Consider the following 20654-nt stretch of genomic DNA (forward strand, 5'->3'; position numbering starts at 1 on the left):
CGTCATCCCCTATGTCCTCCCACAAGGGAAGAAGCTGCTGTCATGCTACGCTGCTCCAAGTCAGGCTTGCAGAAAGCTGGCAGGCTTTTTAGCCATGGAGTAGACCAGTAGTACAACTCCAATTGCCCACCTTCCTTATCCTGTCTTAAAAACAGTTGTTTAATATATTGCCCTTGGACTCCAGAGGATGAACTTCTTTGCCCAGAGATACCAAAAACATTTGTATGGAAGAATTATGCATATAAATACTGTTTAAATGACTCTCATGAGTCTAGAAAGACACAGCAAAGAGCCAGTATAGTTAAAAGCTTGTATTTAAGACTGGGCAAATAGTCATTATAGAAGTCTGCCAAAGGATATTTGCCATGTACTACAATAAGTTTTATTAGCCTTTCAAAGCCTCAGAGCTATGTTGCATAATTCTTCATTGTCCACTGACATCTTATGCATTAATTATGTACATCCATCCTGTAAGAGCAGCAGCTGGCAAAACATAGCTTTACTCCTGTCCTTCTGCTGTGTTACAATGGTTTCCACTAAAAGTACTCACAGCCTAATGCCTAAACACAAATGTGCTTTCACTTTAATGTACTTCTAGTTTCCAAATGTCTTCAAAGCATCATAAAAAGTCTATATCCAATGAATTGTAAAATAGCCCCAGACCATACATTTCTAGTCTATAGAGGCTACTCTTAACTAAGAGAGCATGGAGATGGTTCAGAAAACAACAGGATAATCAGGGATTAAAAAAAAAGGTATTCCATTAAAGCCCAACCACTATGGTAGTAGGGCACGCATGCTTTCCTGTAACCGTTCGATGAACACACTAGGCTGCATACAAGCATTCAGCTCCACTGGAAGGAACACAGGGAAAGCACAAAGCCAATATAAAGGTATTTTTTAACGTAATTTTGATTGCAATTGTGCCAGAAAGCAAAATAAAAACAGGAGGGGCACTGAGCGAAGAAGGCACCTCTATTTAAAAACACTGCGATGTTGTGTGCAATGCTGAATTTCAGAAGCAGCCTGGTCTGATACATCTTGGAGAATGAAGTCTTTGAAATAACGTAGGCAGTAGCAGTGCAGCCACAAGCAAGGTCCATCTCTGAATTCACGGCTCGCCTCCTAGTTTTGGATGACCCACCTCTGATGCAGTACACTTTGGAGAAATGCAGGACAAGCGAGAGGCAGATACTCTAACATGCATGAGGAGGCATCCAGGATACTCACAGCCAGCTGGGATTTTGCAAAGGTTGCTTCACAGTGTGTACATAGTAAAATTTAACATTTTGCTGTTCCCTTCTGAAAGCTCTACAACAATGTGGGTTTAGTTATGCAAATCACTTTTGTCTCTTTCCTTTTGAAGCCAGAGACTTTTCGATGACTTAATCATCAAAAGGTAGCATTTATCAATCAAGGCTCCTGATGCTTCTACCAATTGTCAGATTTATCTCTAGAATGTTAACTGTGGATTATCTGACAATAGCTGCAGAAGAAAGATGTAGAGTGTCCCAAATGCAAGTACTGTTTCCATTGGAGATCATAATCTTACTGTACAAACCCATCCTTCTTCCCCTTTACACTAGCGAAGCCTCACTAGAACTGCTTCAACTGCTATGCTTTTATTTAAAACAAAGTATACCAGGTTACACAGAAGCAAGTAATAAAACAGGGAGCAGGAACCTTTTTACTTCCTCTCATCCAGGCTCTTCTCAGTGACAGCCAATGATAGGACAAGGGGCAATGGGTATAAACTGGAACACATGAGGTTCCATTTAAATTTGAGAAGAAATGTCTTCACCTTGAGCATGACGGAGCACTGGAACAGGCTGCCCAGGGAGGTTGTGGAGTCTCCTCCTCTGGAGCAATTCAAAGACCACCTGGACACCTTCCCGTGTAACCTCATCTAGGTGTTCCTGCTCCGGCAGGGGGATTGGACTGGATGATCTTTTGAGGTCTCTTCCAACCCCTAACATTCTGTGATTCTGTGATATTTACAGGAATGCTGTACTATTGTTCAGAGGTGAAGAACCCATACAGAACATTTACTTCCTGCAGAGATATCACATATGCAGGGCCAGAAGCAAATCTGCATTCAATGTTGTTAGGTGATTTGCTACAACATTGGTTTCACTCTTTGTGAGAAAAATACTTCCCTCTACTGTAACAAATTTACAGAGATCAATGTTTGCTCAGTGCTGCAATTTTTTCTCCTCAGGTGACACCAGGTATTTTTTTGAGTCAGAAGGAATCAACAAATGTAAATATCAGCCTTCATGCAACCATCTGCAAGTCACTTATTTCCTTGGAGCACTACCACACATGGTCACTCTGCCCATTGGATTACAGCCCACGACCTGGAAAATTGCTCTTGATAGCCAGTTATTTACTGCTATTTCTTCCAGCAATTCCAAGCAACATTTATATGTGCTACTTTATGCAATATCAGCTTGGAAATGCAGATTCTTTCAAGGTTGCTTCTTGGCGGGGGGGGGGGGGGGGGTGATGCTTTGAAAAAAACTAAAATCAGGTTGTTTATTTAGGCACTACATCAGCAATCCCACAAACACTGAAAGCAGCTCCTAACTATTATATGTATGCTGTTTGTAGCTTATGGGTTCGCCAAGATTTCCAAGTAGAAGGGAATATAGCTACTCAGTGACTAAGAGAAAGATGGCGGGGGGGGGGTTGCAGGGGGGCACACAAAGGGAGGCACTCTAATAACATAGAAATGCAAAGAGAGTTACCAAAAGTCAATGCTGAAGCCCCAGGTCTTGCTGTCTACAATACAACACTTATGTACTCTCTTTATATACTATACATTTTCACCCTCACCTACAGTATGTGAACACTAACTCATTAACATGCTGCAGAAAAATAGTATTTCCTGAGGAAACCTTTTGGTTACTGAAGCACCTGCTCTAATTTACCAGCTCTAAAGTATACTGTTAAGAAACCTGTAACGCAAGTAACTATCTAGACTTGAAGGAAATGGCCCTGCTTGTAGCTGAAACCCTATTAAAAATACTCACTGACTCAACTACTTACATGATCTATTTAAACAAAGCTATTGAAATTAATATCCTGGCATGCCAAGCACACTCAAAATACTTGAAAACATGCAGTGATCAGGATGAAGGACTCTCCTCCAGCAGTAAAAATATGCAAACATTATGTGCTGTCAAGGAAACACAACTCTCTCTTCTTTTGGCCATAGGTGACGCATGATGTTCTCCTCTAAGGGAATTCCTTTTGATTTTCAGAAAATGAGTCAGGGTGCTGAATGAACGTCTACAGCACATCTCTGCTCCTCAGAGTAGTGTTGCAATCCTTTCCTTGAAGTCTTCTTACTTGAAAACAGATCATATCGGGTTCCTCTCTCTAATCCCACCTACCCAGGAATAATTTGAGCCTTGTTAGCAACATTTTGTGGTACTACAAACTTGTTGATAGGTCCCTTGCTAGTTGTTGTGTTCCTATTCACCATGAGCCATCACTGTGTTTTATTTGCACTATGTGTCACTTCCCAGCTTGAGTTCTCATTGCCCACAAAATCCCATCTGCTCTTGCAATAGGAGATGTCAGGGCCTTCCTAAGAATGACTGCAGGGTCATCTGCCTGCGCACCAGAGAACCTACAGTTCTGCACCAAGTCAGATAGGATAGACAGAATCCACTATGCAAAGCAGGTCCAAGATCCATCCATGCAGAATGCACCTGAGCTCTTCACCCGAGGAAGAGAAGCTGATTCCCCCAAACCAGTTTGAAGGGTGCTCCAGGATAGGACTAGAGAAGATTTAGGACTATAGCCAGTTTCTAGATCATCCTTGCACAGCACTGGACTTGCAGCCAATATGGACAGAAGCCACTTGGCTGCCACTATCAAGGGAGAAAGTCTCCAGAACAGAGCCCTGCATCAACAAGTGCAGTGACCTGCATCTGCTGAGCTGAGCCTGGAGGGGAGCTGAGGTTCTCATACAGTGCAGAACCCAGTAATCTGGGGGAAAAAAAAATAGAAATAAGAAAATGTGAAGCGTTAAGTTTGGTGATCAGAGAGACAGCAAAGTGTTTAAGCAAACACTTGGCCACTCAATGGTGTCCTGCAGAGGGGAACAGGTGCCACAATGCAGGGTGGCTCCAAAGACATAGTAACAAGACCCCGACTAGAGGCTGTCACTCCCGGTTCTCCACATCTTGTTAACCAAGTCTTCAGGTGTGCCAGCACAGCTGGATTTACTACAGCTTTGTTTTTTTCTTTCCCAGCATCCAGCCTCCCTCCTCAGCTTGGAAGAGCAGAGCTCCCCAGCCAGCACTGCCTTTGCTTTGTAAACTTATACATCTTTGCTTGGGGCCTGAGTTTTTCTCCAAAACCTCATGCTTTCTATTAGTCAGTGCATAAGCCTGACTAAAGTTAACAACATGAAGAAATGCCATTTGACTTCTCTTCATTTTCTGGCTCCCTTTTCAGCATACAGCTGTACTGAATCATGCTTCAGATAGACTCACAGGCATTATTATAAATAGCCTGTGCAAAACCCACTCAACCCCAAAGTGTTATTTTGAGCATTATTAAATCATTCCCTTCTCTATCCCTTCTGGTCCTTAAACTTTTCGCCTTTGTTCTTGAGATAAGTTGCCATAGCTATGTTATGGCCCATGGTTAAGTTTTATGGGTGACTTACATATCCAAGAGTAGACAATGCATGCATGTAACAGAAGTGCTTGACAACAGACTCATGGTGGGGTTAGTTAACAAAAAGAACAGGACAAGACCCCCTGGGCCATTAAATTTGTATGCTAAAACTGTATTTGTGTATCTACACAAACAAATCTTACTCATAAATCAGTTGTGCTCTAAGAGATGGGCATGAAACATGAGAGTTGGAAGAAAAAAAGGCAACAAAAGAAATGTAGCTGAGCTGTGCTAATAGCCCCTGCTACCTGGGAGGGAGTACTCCCCATCAGCTGCTTGCTCTGCCCATATCTGACCTCAGTTTCCAGTTCTCCTGCCGAAAGAGCACACTCTGTTCATCACCGTTCATGTCACAGCCCCTAAATATCCTTTGGCATTTGCCAGATGAGAGGGTGAGTAACAATAAGGATGGGGAAGTGGACATCGCGAGTATGTGTTCACTGTGAGGGCTGTGGTGTGCCCCCACTGCAGCCAGCTGTCTGATGTTAAGGGCTTTCATTAACTGTTTTCTAATTATTTTGAGCACAGGCAGAAGCTTAGCCACCAAACACATGCTGCTTTGGGAGCGTGGGGAAAGACCAGCCAAAATGTGACAAACATAGAAGAATATGTATCTTACTGCTTAAGCAAATGATGGAGGGAGGTACTTACGGTGGGTTTTTTGTGTCTTTTGTTTTGGTTTGGTTGTTTCAGATCTAGAGCTGCCGTTAATGCATTTGGAGTTGTCCCTTGCTGCTAATGCTTAATGAGACCTGACGCTTAGATCCTTGACTCTGCTCACCCCAGTAATGATTGCCATTCTTTCACCTGCCTCTGTGCAAGGTAATCTCCCACCCACAGCACTGCAGACCAGGCTTCACCAGCTGGGATAACTGAGGAGCAGGTCCCTGAGAAGCTCCATTCCTAAAGGGGCTGCAAAGCAACCTGCACTGCTCCTTGCAACTTCCCACACCAACTTGGGCAAACGGTGACCTAACTGGGATACCTCTACAATGAAGAAGGAACCTTTCGTACATGCATCAATGCAGGCACTGTGAAAAGCAGTCTCATTTTTGCCAGCATATCCCATTTATAAAGCTGTCTTTTCCCCCCCCCAAGACCCTGTTCACTCAAACATCAGTAAAAACAAAAGCAGACGGAAGAAAGAAAAGAAAAAAAGCACACTTAACGACTTTCAGCCTCATAAACTTCCTCCGCCTTCCCCTACAAAGTCTGACAAGGAAATAAAATTGGTTTCTCCTTTTCTACTAAAAGCATCTGCGTCTTCTCAATCACTCCTTAAATGGAAGGAAAAATCGCATCCGCCGCCACGTCTTAACGGCTGCTGGAAGCCACCAGAGAGCTTATGAAGTAAGCTGACAGGCTTGGATGGGAATACCAGGCCATATTGCTTTGGGACTAGCTGCCAGCTAATGACACAATAAAATCATTTGGAAGATTCTCAGGAAAAAATATATCTATAGTAAGTAGAAATCAGGATAAAACTAGGGAGATCCATTTCCCTATAAAAATATATCTATATTTACTTTTTATATATCTCCATATTATAGTATGTATTTATATAAATATGTTATATGTACTTATATATTAAAAGCTAGTCTAAGTTTTACATATAATTTTATAAGCTTATAGATATATAAATCTATTTAGGGATACTTCTTTGCAGTTTCCCAGTTCAGATGAAAGCAGCTGTTCTTCGATGTCTAGACATCGCTGATTTTCTTGCAGAATGCTTTGAAATCAAGAAAGCACATCAAGGCTCTGCAGCTGGGAAGGGAACCAGGAGTAAATGGAAGGAGCAAAGAAGTTGAAATCCATCAAGCAAATTGGTGGTGTAGCACAGGCTGCACAAACACTGTTCCCCCGACGTTTGCATTCGCGGATCCTGTTACATGATGTGAGTGAGTGAAGTATTCATCATAGGGAGAAAGCAAACTGTAATGGAACTAAAAGGGGGAAAATATGAATTATGGATGGTTACTACTGAGAGCTGAAGGGGGGAAACATCAGCATTACCCAAGCTAAGAGGCGGGAGGCAACTGATAGAGTTCACTCCTTTCTTTTTCCATTTCAGCAGTCCACTGGGTCCAAGGATGCTCTCTGAGTCCTCTCTCACACACAGTTCTCTCCTCACCATTATCCTTCCTACATCTGCAGCAAAGCCATCATTTTACAGGACCTATGAACTTTGCATTGAGCGGCTGATTTATGTTCAACTGATGCTGTGGTTTCAGCACAGCTATGTCACTCCAGGAACAGAACCATGATTCACAAATCCTGGACTCTGTATATTCCCAATGCATGAGTGCAAAAGGGGAGGTTGCAAGAACAGCAGACTTCTTCCTAGCTCTCTGGGAGGAAGACACGCTCACCAAATGACCACAACCACTAGCAGAAAGCATGAATGCCCACATTCCAAGCTCTTTCCAAAGGGATGAAAGCCATGCTGCTGTGCATATGGACATCTCCTGTGTCAGTAAGGAGAGCAGGTCATGCACAGTAAAGACGAGCTGCTCAGAACTCTCACACTCTGTAACTTTAAAGCAAGATCATTCTTTTCTTGTCCATCTACTCAGAAAAGGTGTCTCCTCCATTGTGAGGCACCAATGCTCGACAGGACACTTCTGCAAATTCTGGACGTTCCTATCACAGAGAGGATTAAGAGCATAATGGAAGCATCCTACTTACCTCCTCCTCCACACAGAGGATCACATCTCAGGCCTAATTCTTTTTTCAGGGAAGGGGGAAGGAGACTGGTCATCATCTACTCATTGCCACTTGCATAAAGTCTCCCTTTTTGAAAATTCCCTCAAACTTTTAAACCAGAGGAAGTGCAGAAGAGGCGTCCTTTTCAGTGCATGCAGCATGCATGTGCACATAAATACTCTCATTCATTATTATGTTCCTTCCGATTTGCTGTCCCATCTCAATTTGGGGTGCAGAGTACTAAAGATACGAGTCCAGAGCTAACTGCACTTACTAGAAACGCTTTGTTTGCTAAGTTATAGGCCATCCTGTGGCCTTTTCTTTTGCTGTCCTCTTATTCTTTCCTATCCGTCTCCAACTCTCTCTCTGCAAACTGGTGCAATGCCAAAAGAGTGGCAGCCGTTAGAAAACTAAGCATCATGGAAGACTTCCAAGGTCCTCAGAAGAAATGCTAGTTATTAAGGGCTGAGATATATCACACTTGATTGAACAGAACCAAAGCTGAGTCCTGAGAGGCAAAGGTTAATTAGACAAATGGCTCAAAAGGATCAATCTGTTCTAACTCATTATTTGTTGATTTTTTTTTTTTAATTTTAAAAGAGTTTAAAATAGACTAGGCAGCTGAAAATAACCCCCAAATTCCCGAACGCATGACATGAAACCACAGAAGGCCCAAGATTGCCAGTAACATAACGATTACAGAGCAGTAGCCTAATGAATAAAGAAGCAGCAAATCAAATACTTCTATTAAATTATACTGAACGCAGCAACGTTGTCTGCATAAGTCTACTAAGGGGGAGCAGGCACAGGCAGTGACAATGCAGCTTAACTCCCAACATAACTCAAAACTCGGGGTGACAATCCAGGAGGCTTCTCTGTCACCACTTCCACCTACTCCTTCACTGAACACTCCTGAGCCAAAGACTTCACTACATGATGATTCAGGCAGCAGAAGAGAATACTATTCCAAAGAAGTAGGAGGTTGAGGGGGGGGCCTGTGGAAATAATCTGATGACAGTTATATTTACTCACAAAAAAAACACATGAGTTGTTTAAACTCACTTCTGACAGACAAAAAAGCAAAACCAGTTGCCTGTATTTAAAAAAAGGAGGGAGCTGCCTTTTAGTTTAATTTATGTCATGATAAAAGGTATTTCCCTTCTTCCATATTGCACTTCTTACTATCTTTAGCGAACAGTAATAACATCTTCCTTTAAACTGGTTTGGTTCACCTTACGTCCAGTGCTTTTGAGATTGTGGAAAAAGCGCTGTATAATGTTCAGTCTTAGGGTTTTGTGTTTTGTGTTTGTTTTGTTTGTTTTTTGTTTGGGTTTTTGTTGTTGTTGTTTTGGTTTTTTTTCTTTTATTTATTTACTTTTTCAAAGGATACCCGCTTCCATATAACTCTGCAGCAAGAGAGAGGCTCACAAAGAGTGTTGTGTTTGCAGCAACATTGATTTCTTCTGAGTCATTAAAACTGGACATGGTCAAGCTATTTAACTTACCCTGAATTATTCAAATCTGTCCAGCAAAAGGGAGGAGACCAATACTGAAAACTAAAATTTAGAAGCTCATAAAAATCAAAGGTGACTTACAGCTTCCAAATATAGGCATTATGCTATGGTGTAAAGGTCTCTGGCACTTGGCTCTTTTTCTGGATTTTCTGAATCATTCTCTGCTGGGGTAGAGCTTCTCAGTTCCAGAAACGGCACTTTCTCCAACTCAATCCTGCCCTACTGCAGCAATGGAAAAACTGAGTAGTCCTCAATTAAATCAAGTGGGCATGTTTGGGAAAGGTCACACCACCACACTATCATTCTGCCATGAAGAACAAAGCTACCAATAAAATTGTGAGGGTTTGAGATGCAAAGTGATTAACAGGGACTCTACTTGAAGAATTTACTTTTGTGTCCCTGCAAAATAGACTTGAACTTGGGAAGCAATAAAATGCTATTCAAAACAGTTTCTTCATCAAGTATGTGAACCATATGCTATCAAGCTCTTGCACAAAAACTCTTCAAGACTCCTTCTTCATTCTCAGAAATTTAATGCAAATTTACCTTGTCATACATGCACATCCTCCACTCAGAGAAATGTGTTTGCCCAGTTAAAAACCTTATAAAGGAATACAGTGGAAGACAGGTCATTTTGATAACACAGGCCCAAGAACAAAGCTGTAATTTGGTGGCAGGAGGACCCCAATCAGCTGGTGGCATCTGAGCACCGGTAAAATTTAGCCTGGTATTGAAGCTTCCTGGATAAACCTGGATACACAACCTCAAAGTCTCTTATGGTATGCTTTTAAAGAGATTGACCCTCAAAAGTTGGCTACTAATTTGAAGACGCTGGCGGAGTGCCACAGCAATTGCGCGTTTCATTGGAGCACCTTCTGCAAAAGACTTCATGCCAAAGTGGCATTGTTTAAATGATGGAAGAGGTCAAACATCAGAGATTAAAATAGGAAAGTGTATACAAGAGGCGCTCGGAGAGATGCTATAAACTTGCTGAGGAGAGGCAGTGCAATAAGGCGAAAGGAGGACTGGAGAAATCAAGAGCAGTACTTTGGTCAAGTGTACTTTCTCTATGGCTTTCCCACAAGTAGCTTATGTTGTCTTACAAATTCAAAGACATTTTGAGAGAGAGGATAAAATGAAGTGCATCATTACAACAGGTAGACAATAAAGCAGAAACTGTATTAACAGACAGCCTGTATGTTTTAAGGACTTACCACCACCACATGGCTAAAAGGTAGCCTAACTGTGTTTCTAGAGTGGAGCTCAGGAAGCTGGTGACGAGACCTTGATGCTGCAGTGCCCTTGCAAGGGCAAGGGGCAGGTGTCTAAGGACAAAGAAGAGACTTTGCCAAGGTGACTGAGGCCTTGTTACCATGAGAGGTAAAAAAAAGGTGGGTTTGACCAGGTAACACTCTTGCATTACTACTTCAGCAAAAGTCTCCAGCACAGGCCTGACCTAACGCTATCAAGTTTACATGTCAGTCAGCCATCTACTGCACCACAAACAAGAATGGTGGCAGGATCCACCACCAACAACTGGGTCATTCTCTTTATAGCATCTATACCATATGGTGAAGGAAAGGCCACAGCAGATGACGCTTCCTCAAAACTGTCAGTTGTCTAGCCCACTGGAAGATTACAGAAAACAGAACAATTTGGTACCTAAGCTTTGAAGGAATATGAATATCCCACCATCCTCATAAAACTGAGGTCTACTGCACATTCCAAAATGTGAAGTAAAGAAACGGAAAACTGTGAAAAGAAGTGGGCCAGAAGGAGCAGAGGAAGAAAACCCGAGTTTCACATACCAGTGAAGATGGTATTTCTTCATCTTGCATGAACCTGAGCCTTTAACTGTCAGAAATGCCACTGAAGACAACTGAGTACGGATACTCACAAGTGGATTTGATGTCAAGACAAAGCGTCAGCCTAAACAAAGTTCTACACTGTTAGGCCACTAGACATGCAAAGAATACTGTAGTCAGAAAATAACAATCAGCCAATACTGAGGTTGCATCTCCAAGAGCCCACAGAAAGTACAAATCAGATAAGAAAACTGCCTGTCACATAAGTTTAAGAAGTTAAAAGCCTCCTTTCCAAGAGCTAATTACAACAGTAACCTAATGGCTTCATCTACATCACATGATACTGCATTAGGATAGCAAATTTAGCTTATGGGGCATTTGGAGTACCATTTATGTAACTTCAACCCAAATAGCAGACCAGACAGTCTTTCTAGCAGTTCAGTTGTGTTTTTTTACTGTAATAATGACTTTGAAGTGTGATACGGGCTACATGAAGCTTAAGCCTCCAGCTAGCCAAAAAACACAACCTCATATACCCTTGCTCTGAGTATCAGAATAACATGGAAAAGGTTTTGATCTAAACCTCCAGGGGATGCATCACATAGCTGCAACTCTAATCCAGGAGAGAATGTAATCCTTCCTCAATTCTCATAGTCAGAAAAACTGTCTGAGTCGGCACTCTCCATGCCAGCTCCAGCCCTCAAACCAGCCTCTGATCTGTTTGCTGGCAGAGTTTTCCAGCAAAGCTATACTAAGCAGAAGGGACAGACCACTCAAAAAGAAAAGTATGCAAGAGACATATTGCAGAACAGACTACAGCCTGCTACCATTCACTTTTCCTACTGCATCCCAGAAAATTCCTAGAGACTGTTTGTAGTAAAGAGAAGAATCAATCCTCCATCAACCAGATCCTGGGTGATTGTCTCCAGGAGCACAACAGAACCACGAACACAGAAATATTGGTCAAAAGAGACTGCCTGATGCAACACCCTCCTCAACACGGGACTATGGTGAGGTCAGATGCGGCTTAACCTGGCTGAGCCTTGAAAACCTCCAAAATACTAAGACTCAATGGCCTTGAGAAAACTTCTTCCAGTGCTGCATCAACTTCTAAGCGAGGAAGCTGCTTCTCGCATCTGTTCTGAAGATCCCAAAGCAGCCAATTTGCCACTTGCACTAAAGCAAATGGTTATTTTACCCACCGTGCTGGAACTCTTGTTGAACTTCATAAGGCTTCTGTTGACCCAGCCATTTTTCTCCAGGATCTTCTAGACTGCAGGGCTACCATCTGCCACAGCAGCCACTTCCCCAGATTATGTACTGTTACAGTGCCTAACAGCTTATTGCCCATCATAAAGGATAATTACCCTGTGTAGCAAATACATGCTACCACAACAGTCTTTGTTGACATAGGAATAAGTGTATTTGACTAGATAGATGGGTCAAGTAATGTTTTCTTTTTCCTGCCCCACCAACAGCTTGTGCCAGGTTCTTCAGAGGACAAAGGGAGACACATAGTAAAGAAGCCAAACAGCTTCTCTGCTTTTCCCCCAACTCTCATCTCACATAATGCAATGTCCCCACTGTCCATATAATTGTCTCATGTGGTGGTTCCCAAGCTTTCTGAGCAGTAAGCTGCTGTCAAGACTGAAGCTGCTCTTCGTGGAAGGTTACACGCAGTTGTGAAACTTTTGACCAAAAGATACTACAGAAGCAATGTCTTGCCCACCATGAAACCACAGTCATGTCAGTCACACCTCAGGAATGGGAGAGGCAGGGCACAACTAATCCTTTTATTTGAGCTTCTGCTGAGCTCCTAACCAGCGTGGCATTTTCTGGCATGGGTTTACTAATGTGCCATGTTAACAGCTCCCTTGAAGCAAGCATAGCAGAAGGTTTTCCCCTTGTTCTAACATGTACTTAGAAAATAGCACAGTTATCTTACATTCACTTATCACAGTAACCTTTTTGTCTAGTATCTCATGACTTTGAGATCAGAAGAAACATTATCAGTAACATCATTAAAATGACCTATTTATTCTACAGAAGAGGAGAAATCTGAAGTTTATATCACAGAAGCTATCACTGAAAGTTTTACATTTTGGAATAACAAGTTTCAAATGAAGTGTCATGTGGGTGCACACACAGAAGCTTATGTCACTGGCAATAATGGGTGCTGTTACAAAGGTGGATTAACTATCTTTCAGTTAATGACTGCAAAAAAGCCTGTTTACAATGGGACACATAGTAGTGCTTCCCTGCAGCTGAGTACTGTACACAGGAGCAAGTCATGACTTTGCCCACTTATTTATGACAAATACAACCACTGCATTTGTCAGAACAATGAAAAAAAAAAAAAAAGCGCCGCAGTGTCAGTCTCCAAGAGCTGCAATCTGATAAGGAATCATGTGGTGTGGCTGGACCTCATCAGGCAAAGCAGCATCGTGCTGAAACACAACAGCACTACCCAGGCACCCTGCTCCCAGCGCTGGCACCACAACCATGCCAGCCATGTACATCCACCCTCTTTGGACAGCTGCGTGACAGAGTTTCCATCTCCCTAGACAGGCAGCAGAGTCAACCAGACACCAGAGGTGATGACCTGGTGCACTTTTCCCTGTGCCACGTCCTCATCACACAGCAGCTCTTCTGCCTGTGTATTTTAAATTTGGGGTCTGCATATGCTGTTCTCTGTGGACCTCCACATGCTTTTCAAAGGTGGCAAGTGGTGCTGCCCCAACACACGCTGCCAGGGCACAGTTTGCTTTACTCTTGCAATCTCAGATAAAGAGGTTTGAGCAGTCACTGCCCCCATTCAGCAAGCCATGTTCAGCAGCTGTTAAAGTGAAGCCAATTTACTTGGCAGACAAGAAGCTCCCAGATTAACCTGGATCAGTGCGGGGTGTTGAGAAAGAGTAAGAAGCTAGTGGGAGGATCTCCAAAATGTGTGCTGCTTAAGCAGTGACAAGAATACACCTGAAGCTGCAGAGAAGTGACAACACTCGTCCAACATCACATCAGGGAGAGTGATGGGACAGAGCCAGGGTGGCTATAGTCCCAGGCCATAGCTTTGTTCTCTTAGACCACTTCACTTTTTAACGCCTCATTTAGACATTTTACAGTGCATGAAAGCATATGCATAATTGTTAATTACATACTGTACATGGCTTCTACTTCAGATTTAAGGAAAGCATTAATGCATTATCCATTACATCAGCATTTACTCTTTGTGATTTAGATAATTGCTCTGATTTTTAAAGCAGTGACCCCCACCACATTGTTTTTTTTATGTGGCCAAATAGTTTCTAGCTATAATTTTGATTGCAATTTGCAAACACAGGTTTGTAGAGGATTAATTATGGTGGTGGAGGTAGGGAAAAACCTGGTGTCTGACCTGTGCTACCTTACTAGCACAGGACAGCAATGGGAAGCATCATGGTTGTCTTCTCAGCAAGACCCAGTCAAGCAGCAGAAGTTTTAGGCTGCCTCTTTCTGAAAGCATGACAAATAAATCCCCAAACACTGAAGAGCTACAGCTTATTCTTAAAAGGCTATATGCTATTTAAAAAAAAAAAAAAAAGAAAAAAGAAACAATTAAAACTTCCAACCCAAAGCAGAGCACCTAAGGAATTACACAGGCTGGGAAGATAGAAAGGGACATTAATTCAATTAGACAGCTTTCATTAAACACAGATGCCTGCAAACTGCCACAACTGTCACAGTATACAGCGTGCACACAGGTACATAACCAGTTACTATAGAAAGTTATAGAAATCACCATGAGATAAATTGCAGAGTGCTGTGCCTATGGAGGAATTTTCTTTAGCCAGCCTGCTAGTATCCACTAAGCCCTAAAGCAAGGTTCAAGGTCTAAAGCAAAGAGGACTTATCGTATCTGTTTCACCGGATGTATAACAAGGGCCAACAAACATGATTGTGCTGTGTCAGCTCTGTTACCAAAGGTTTTCCTTTAGACAGGACACAGGTTAAAAAAAAAGAGCAAAATCCCAAATTCTTCTAATTTTAAAAGGCTGTGAGCTTGTTAGGGATTGAAAAAAAAAATCTTTTTAAAGCCTTTCAAAGAGCCATGAAAAGGAGATTTTGTTAAACACATAATTCTCACCTTCTTATTCGTGCTACACAGGACAAAGATTTAAGGTGCTTTGCCTGCAAGTGGATGCAGACAGCCACACGCTGCGGGCAGCGTGAACTCCCCGAACTGAAGTAACCCTGTGCAGGCAGAGATCCAGCCAGACATCTTAGGGGTTACTAGGATTCACACTCAGAGAGAAGTGGTGACTCTCTAATAAAAATTAAAAATTGCCACAGGCAGATGTCTCCACGTGCTTAAATTCAGTCGGATATTATGTGGTTGGGATTGCATTGCCACAGGATTAAATAAGAGGAAGTTCTCTTATCTCTCTTGGTTAGGCAAAAAAGAAAATTTCTTTTTTTTTAAAAAAGGTCTTTTTTGCTTTGTAGAGGAAAGAGGAAAACAGCACCCATGACACAGCCACAGCCTCTGTGCTGATGTAAGTGGGGAGAGGGGGAGGGAAGTTCCTGACCATGGAAGTCATAGCAGTGTAAGAAAGGTTAATAGAGGTTAATAGAGTTTATTTGATTTCTAATGGGGGATAACTCCAGCATTTCTTCCCAGTCCATGTGCATCAAAAGGTGATTGTTTGTTTTCTTGTTTATTCCTCCATGACTAAACTCAGGGCCTCTTCCTCCAAGCCCTGTCTCCTTTCTAAGCCAAGAATCAATTTCCCTTACCATTCACCTTGGCCAAGCAGAGTGGTTTTACTGGTCTTGATGGCACTGATTTTGGTTTGCAATCCAGGTGGTGAGGATATCTATGGAGAAAGAAAGCCTCTACACCTTCTCCTGATGAAGGGGAGTCCACAGAGCAGCATCTCAGAAGGTGCTTGTCCTCCCGACCAGGCTGGTTGCTCTCCCAGCATGGTGCCAACCAGGTATCTAAAGCTTCGCCCTACAACAGAGCTGCCTACGACCCCTTGGACGCCGATCTTGCAGTAGTTTAAACAATCAAATACTATTCAAATGATAATTTTACTATGGCATATACATACAACACATTAAAGAAAATCATCCCCCCCATGCCTCAAACCCCGATACTCAGGAAGACAACAGATATGTCGCAGATGATGAAAAGAAAGCAGGTACAGCAGCATTCACCAGCACTTCAATGAAGAAAAAAGCCGAGTGCAAGATTTTAATTTGGTATCTCATTCTCAACAAGGTCACCGTGAAACAGCACCATCCTCAAGGGAATCAGCAGAAGACAAGAAAAACTAACTCCTAACAGAGTGGAGAAGCATGATGTGTGTCTGGGTGACACTGTAGAGCAAAGCCAACCTGTTACCAAGTCTCCAGGGTGCTCAGGGAGGCAACAAAGCTAAGCTCCCTAGCCAGACATAAACTTGGGCAATCCCACCTGGGATGGTGATGCTCATGGGAATGAGCACATAGCAACATGGGAGGATGAGGAAAGAGGCACGCTTGGGGAGAGAAGGCTACAAACAAGAAAAGGTGGCAGTCACCCCTTCCTCTTTTAGGGGAGCACGACATGACAACGTACATAGTGCCTTATGACACAACCACACAGAAAAATGTGAAGGACAGCTTTCACAGAAAAGCAGAGTATAAGAAATAAGCAAAAAGAGAATTTCCTTTTCCTTTCCAGGGAAAAGCACAAATGGTTCAGGCAAAAACTGTACTGTTAGGATTGAAGCACAATTTATAGTCGGGATGGACAGAAGAGGTTGAGCAAGCACTGGAGCAGATCCTCAGCAGATGCTCCCCCTTTCACTGCAAAGAGAGGGTCCTGGGCTGGGTCATCTCTTCCCATAGCCCCAAAGAGCAGAGTGACAATGACTATGAAACCTCCCACCAACACAAAGTATGGCAGATGACATGGAAGAAACGGGCACACACAGGCCATTTAGCAGTAAGTTGTGTACCTTCTGCCTACATAAAGAAAGCCAAGTTATATAATACCAGTTGCTACTTTATAAAAGAAAAAGGTAACCCAGCTTTTTCCCCAGCCTTGTAAGAAGCCATTATCCATGTGCATACACAGTAACTGTGGTGGAATTTCTGCTCAGTCATATAACACCCAAATAAATGCGTGTTGCCCTGACACATAGCAAGAAAGACAGAGCTGGAGAGACAACCTCTTCTGATGAGCAAGAAAGGCTGACACATGCCTGCACAGATGTGAAGACAGTGTGCAAAGGGAGTTGGGTAACACCACAGGATGGGATCAAACTCCCTCCCCAGCAGGAAAACACTGCTATCACCAATTAGTCAACATTGCCACAAACCACCTCACCACCAGCTCCACACCGAAGAAATCTCTCAAGTGGCCAGCTGACCACCTGATTTCCTAAGCCAACAGAGCCAGGGTATTGGGTTTTTGCTTTCCTCTCTCCCCCACCCCATCCCCAAAACACAATAATGCTCCAAAACGCTCTTTCAAGAAGGGAAACACCCACTGTGTCTACAGGATGTGAGATGCGAAAGGGATGTGGGTTAGCTGGAGGGGGTACAGCAACATATGCCTCCGACTGCTGTGTCCTTCAAGTTGTACCAGGATGTGCTCCGTCAACGTGGGACCTGGCTGTGAGCATCCAACCCACCTTCCATTTTAGCTTTCCTTTCTCAGGGCAGAACACAGCCTTTTCCACAGGGAATGGCTGCGAGGGATGAATGCAAAAGGTGTGAGATTATGGATCACAACAGTCTTCAAAATCTGTAAATGTAGCTCTGAATTAATCCTGTTATTTGGAGATAACATCTTCATCATTTTTGAACATTAAGAACAGGTGACACTTGAAGGTTTGGGCCCAGCCCTGCAAAGTGGATATCTATATGCCATCAATTTCGGGATCCCAGATGAGCTGGCTTGGATTCATGGGTAAGGCTGTTTACAGGTTCTCATATTTAGCAGGAGATACCCCAAAGAAAAACCAAGCTATCAAACTGCATGTATGAGCCCCTGTAGCCCACCTCTGACCACAGCTTTAAATCTAGCCCAGCTTCCCTCTCCTCAAATCAACTGCTTTAGTGTTACAAACACCCACAGCTGATAGTATCAGGAGGGAAGCAAAGCAAACAGAAGCACAGCTGGGTGTAGCAGGGTAGGTTCACACTTAACCTGAGCTCCTGACCTACTAGAAGGCAGAAAAAGGTGAGAGAACTCAACCAGAATAAATTTCCTTTTTGTCCTTTATTTGCTCTGTCTCCTTTGGCCTGCAAATGCCTCAAGAGCTGCACGAAGTCTTCTGGAGCAGCACCTTCAGGTATCAGGAGGGCTGACCTCAAAGCAACCATCTTATAAATTATGCAATCCAAACCTCCAAGGTCAAATCCCTGCATGAAAGTGTCCCTGTGAAGGCATTTGAATATCTCTATATACTCAGTGCCTCGTCCTCTCTCTCTCTTTATACCTTGGTTTGGGAAGAAAAAAGGCTGGTTCCATAGAAAGCACCCTCCTCCCTGTCCCATTAACCTGCTTTTATTTCCCCTGGCTACCTGCACACAGAAAGAAACAGCAAACCAGCAGCAAATCTCCCCTCAAGTGACAGCAAGCAGGGTCGAGAGGGAGGCGGCGTTTCTTCCTGCTGAAACCTGGGAGCCCTGCCGTGATGAACATTTGTGCTTCCTGAGGGCAGGCCAGCAAGCAGCTAAATGAAGGGCCACCATGAGCCAGCTAAGCATCCTCACTAGCACGCCGTAGAGCCAAGCACTCATACCACCCTCACGCCATGCAGTCACCCTCCGCCTTGGCTCATTGTTGATTCGGGGTTACGTTATTCCCATGAACCGCTGCCTGTCTTCCCGTGCAGGAAGCCAACCAGGGAACATGCTAGCCTCCCAAGAAACCATACTCTGTGAGGAGGAGGGGGATTAGGAGGGAACAATGTCAGAGTGTCTTCAGTGAGCTGGAAGCCATCCCAGCTTCCAGCTGCACAATGACACGCAGGAAGGAGTTTTGAAAGCTTCCCAGTTACAGAGTACCCCGGCGTGCCAGGCTCGGAGACGTCTGGACACAAGAATGGCCTTTAAAGCATAAGGATGCAAGAGGATGCAGAGCCCCACACACAGACCAGCTCTGGCAAAGCAGGGAATGGTGGCTCGAGTTCAGCTTTCTTTTTTTTTTGGCATTGGGTGCTAATTATGTAGTCCAGATCCTTAAACTTATTTAGGTCAGAGTATTCAACACAAAACAGTCTTAGAAACAACCATCTTCTGTGGGAATGAGAAAACCTGCTTGGCCAGACCCAGAGCTCTCCCGTTATTGGAGCTGAAGTACAATCCTATGCAAGAAAGGGATGACAGGAGATAATTTTTGATGGGTTGTGTTGGGATCCACACAGAGGTGCAAAATTATGCCTCATGCAGCTTTATATGCTGTTTGCATGTTTTATAATGAGCTCCAAGGGGGATAAAACAACTCTCAGCAAACTACATACAGGGCATGAAACAAGATCGTGCAGATGCCCATGAAAATGCCACCCATTGATTTGCCCTCATGGCCTGCCAGCCACCACAAGGCCATACTTTCCTCCACTCTGCCATGGATCTTCTCTGGCTTGAACAGGTGATAACCTCCAAAATAAGTAAAAAACTGGTGAAGGTGGCAATGCAGGCACCCTAAGGGAGCAGTAGGGACAATACTGCATGCTGAGTCCTGGTATCTATCTTACTGGATTCAATATTGGGCTTAAAGCAAAATAGGGAAAGCTCCAGTGATTCATCTCAATGGTGCTTCTGCACCTGCAGGTCTACAAAGTCCATGGAGCAGAAATTATAACCCTTGTAAAAACTAGTTTCATTCTCATGTCTACTTCATCCTCAGAATAATCCAATCATTGCTCCATGGAAAGCACTTTGGATTATTTGAAGAGGTGTGCCTTGCACAAGGTTTTGTTACCTTGACTGTGTCCTAAAGTTATACCATAGAAACAATCAAACCAATGATTTAATACCTATAGGCAGTAATACAACACTAAAATATCGAGCTTGCCGTTCATTGCATCCATAAGACAAAATGACAGCATGTAAAAATAGGGGGACAGGGAAACATGCAGAAGTGTTTAACTGGATGCAGCATCCAGGAGGATGGAAACAAGGAATAAGCAGACTGCCCAAAGATTAACCACCAGCTCAATGGTAACAAGCTTCTGGATTTAGCAACATTTCTAGGAGCAGTTCAGTTTTGAGGAAGAGACCTGGGAGGTTGAACTTGAGCCAAGCACTGGGAATCATAAAGCAGCAGCAATCTCTGTGCTTTCTTAGGACAGTGGATTCAAGCTGTTGTATGACGCTTGCTCCCTGATAACATGAAATTGCTCTGCAGCAGATAAATACATGTGCAAAGTTTACTGACAAGATTTGATCAGGTCTTTAGGTTATAATTACCCTGGGAAGATCCTATGAACAAGGAAGAAAAAAAAGTCTCCCAAACCCAGAATGAGAGTACAGTCATCTGGCAAATCTCTGCTCCAGAACTGAAGTTTTCAGACCACCATACTTACAGTCTTAGTGAAAAACAACTACTTACATAGTAAGGAGGACTCACACTTAATACTGATCTGGCTGGAAATGCCAAAGAATCCCCTCAAATGTATTGATAAGTACTTTAAAAACTGAGGCAGAAGGAGTCTTGCATGGACAACTCAGGCTTTCTCCTACAAATACCAGGGTTGAGCCCAGTCAAGCAATACTGAGGCACTGAAGACAAATGACACTGCCATGACAAAGCCGATAGTCCTCCAGTATTTTCTATTTTAAGGAGGTTCTGAACAGAACAGTGTGTTGAAGAGCTGCTAGACAAAAAGATTCTTCTGATATAAATTCATCAGCCTCTCCTCACAGAGCTGACATCTCTGGACACTATCTTTAGGAAGATAAG

At 43.2% G+C, this 20654-nt stretch overlaps 1 protein-coding gene across 1 annotated transcript in view; it reads right to left on the bottom strand.

Annotated features, from left to right (window-relative positions):
* The window catches only part of EEPD1 (endonuclease/exonuclease/phosphatase family domain containing 1), a 64986-nt gene that overhangs the window by 30503 nt on the left and 13829 nt on the right, over positions 1–20654 (bottom strand). The gene's annotated exons all lie outside the window — the stretch shown is intronic.

The sequence above is a fragment of the Patagioenas fasciata genome, chromosome 2, assembly GCF_037038585.1.
Source record: "Patagioenas fasciata isolate bPatFas1 chromosome 2, bPatFas1.hap1, whole genome shotgun sequence".
Classification (NCBI taxonomy): domain Eukaryota; kingdom Metazoa; phylum Chordata; class Aves; order Columbiformes; family Columbidae; genus Patagioenas; species Patagioenas fasciata.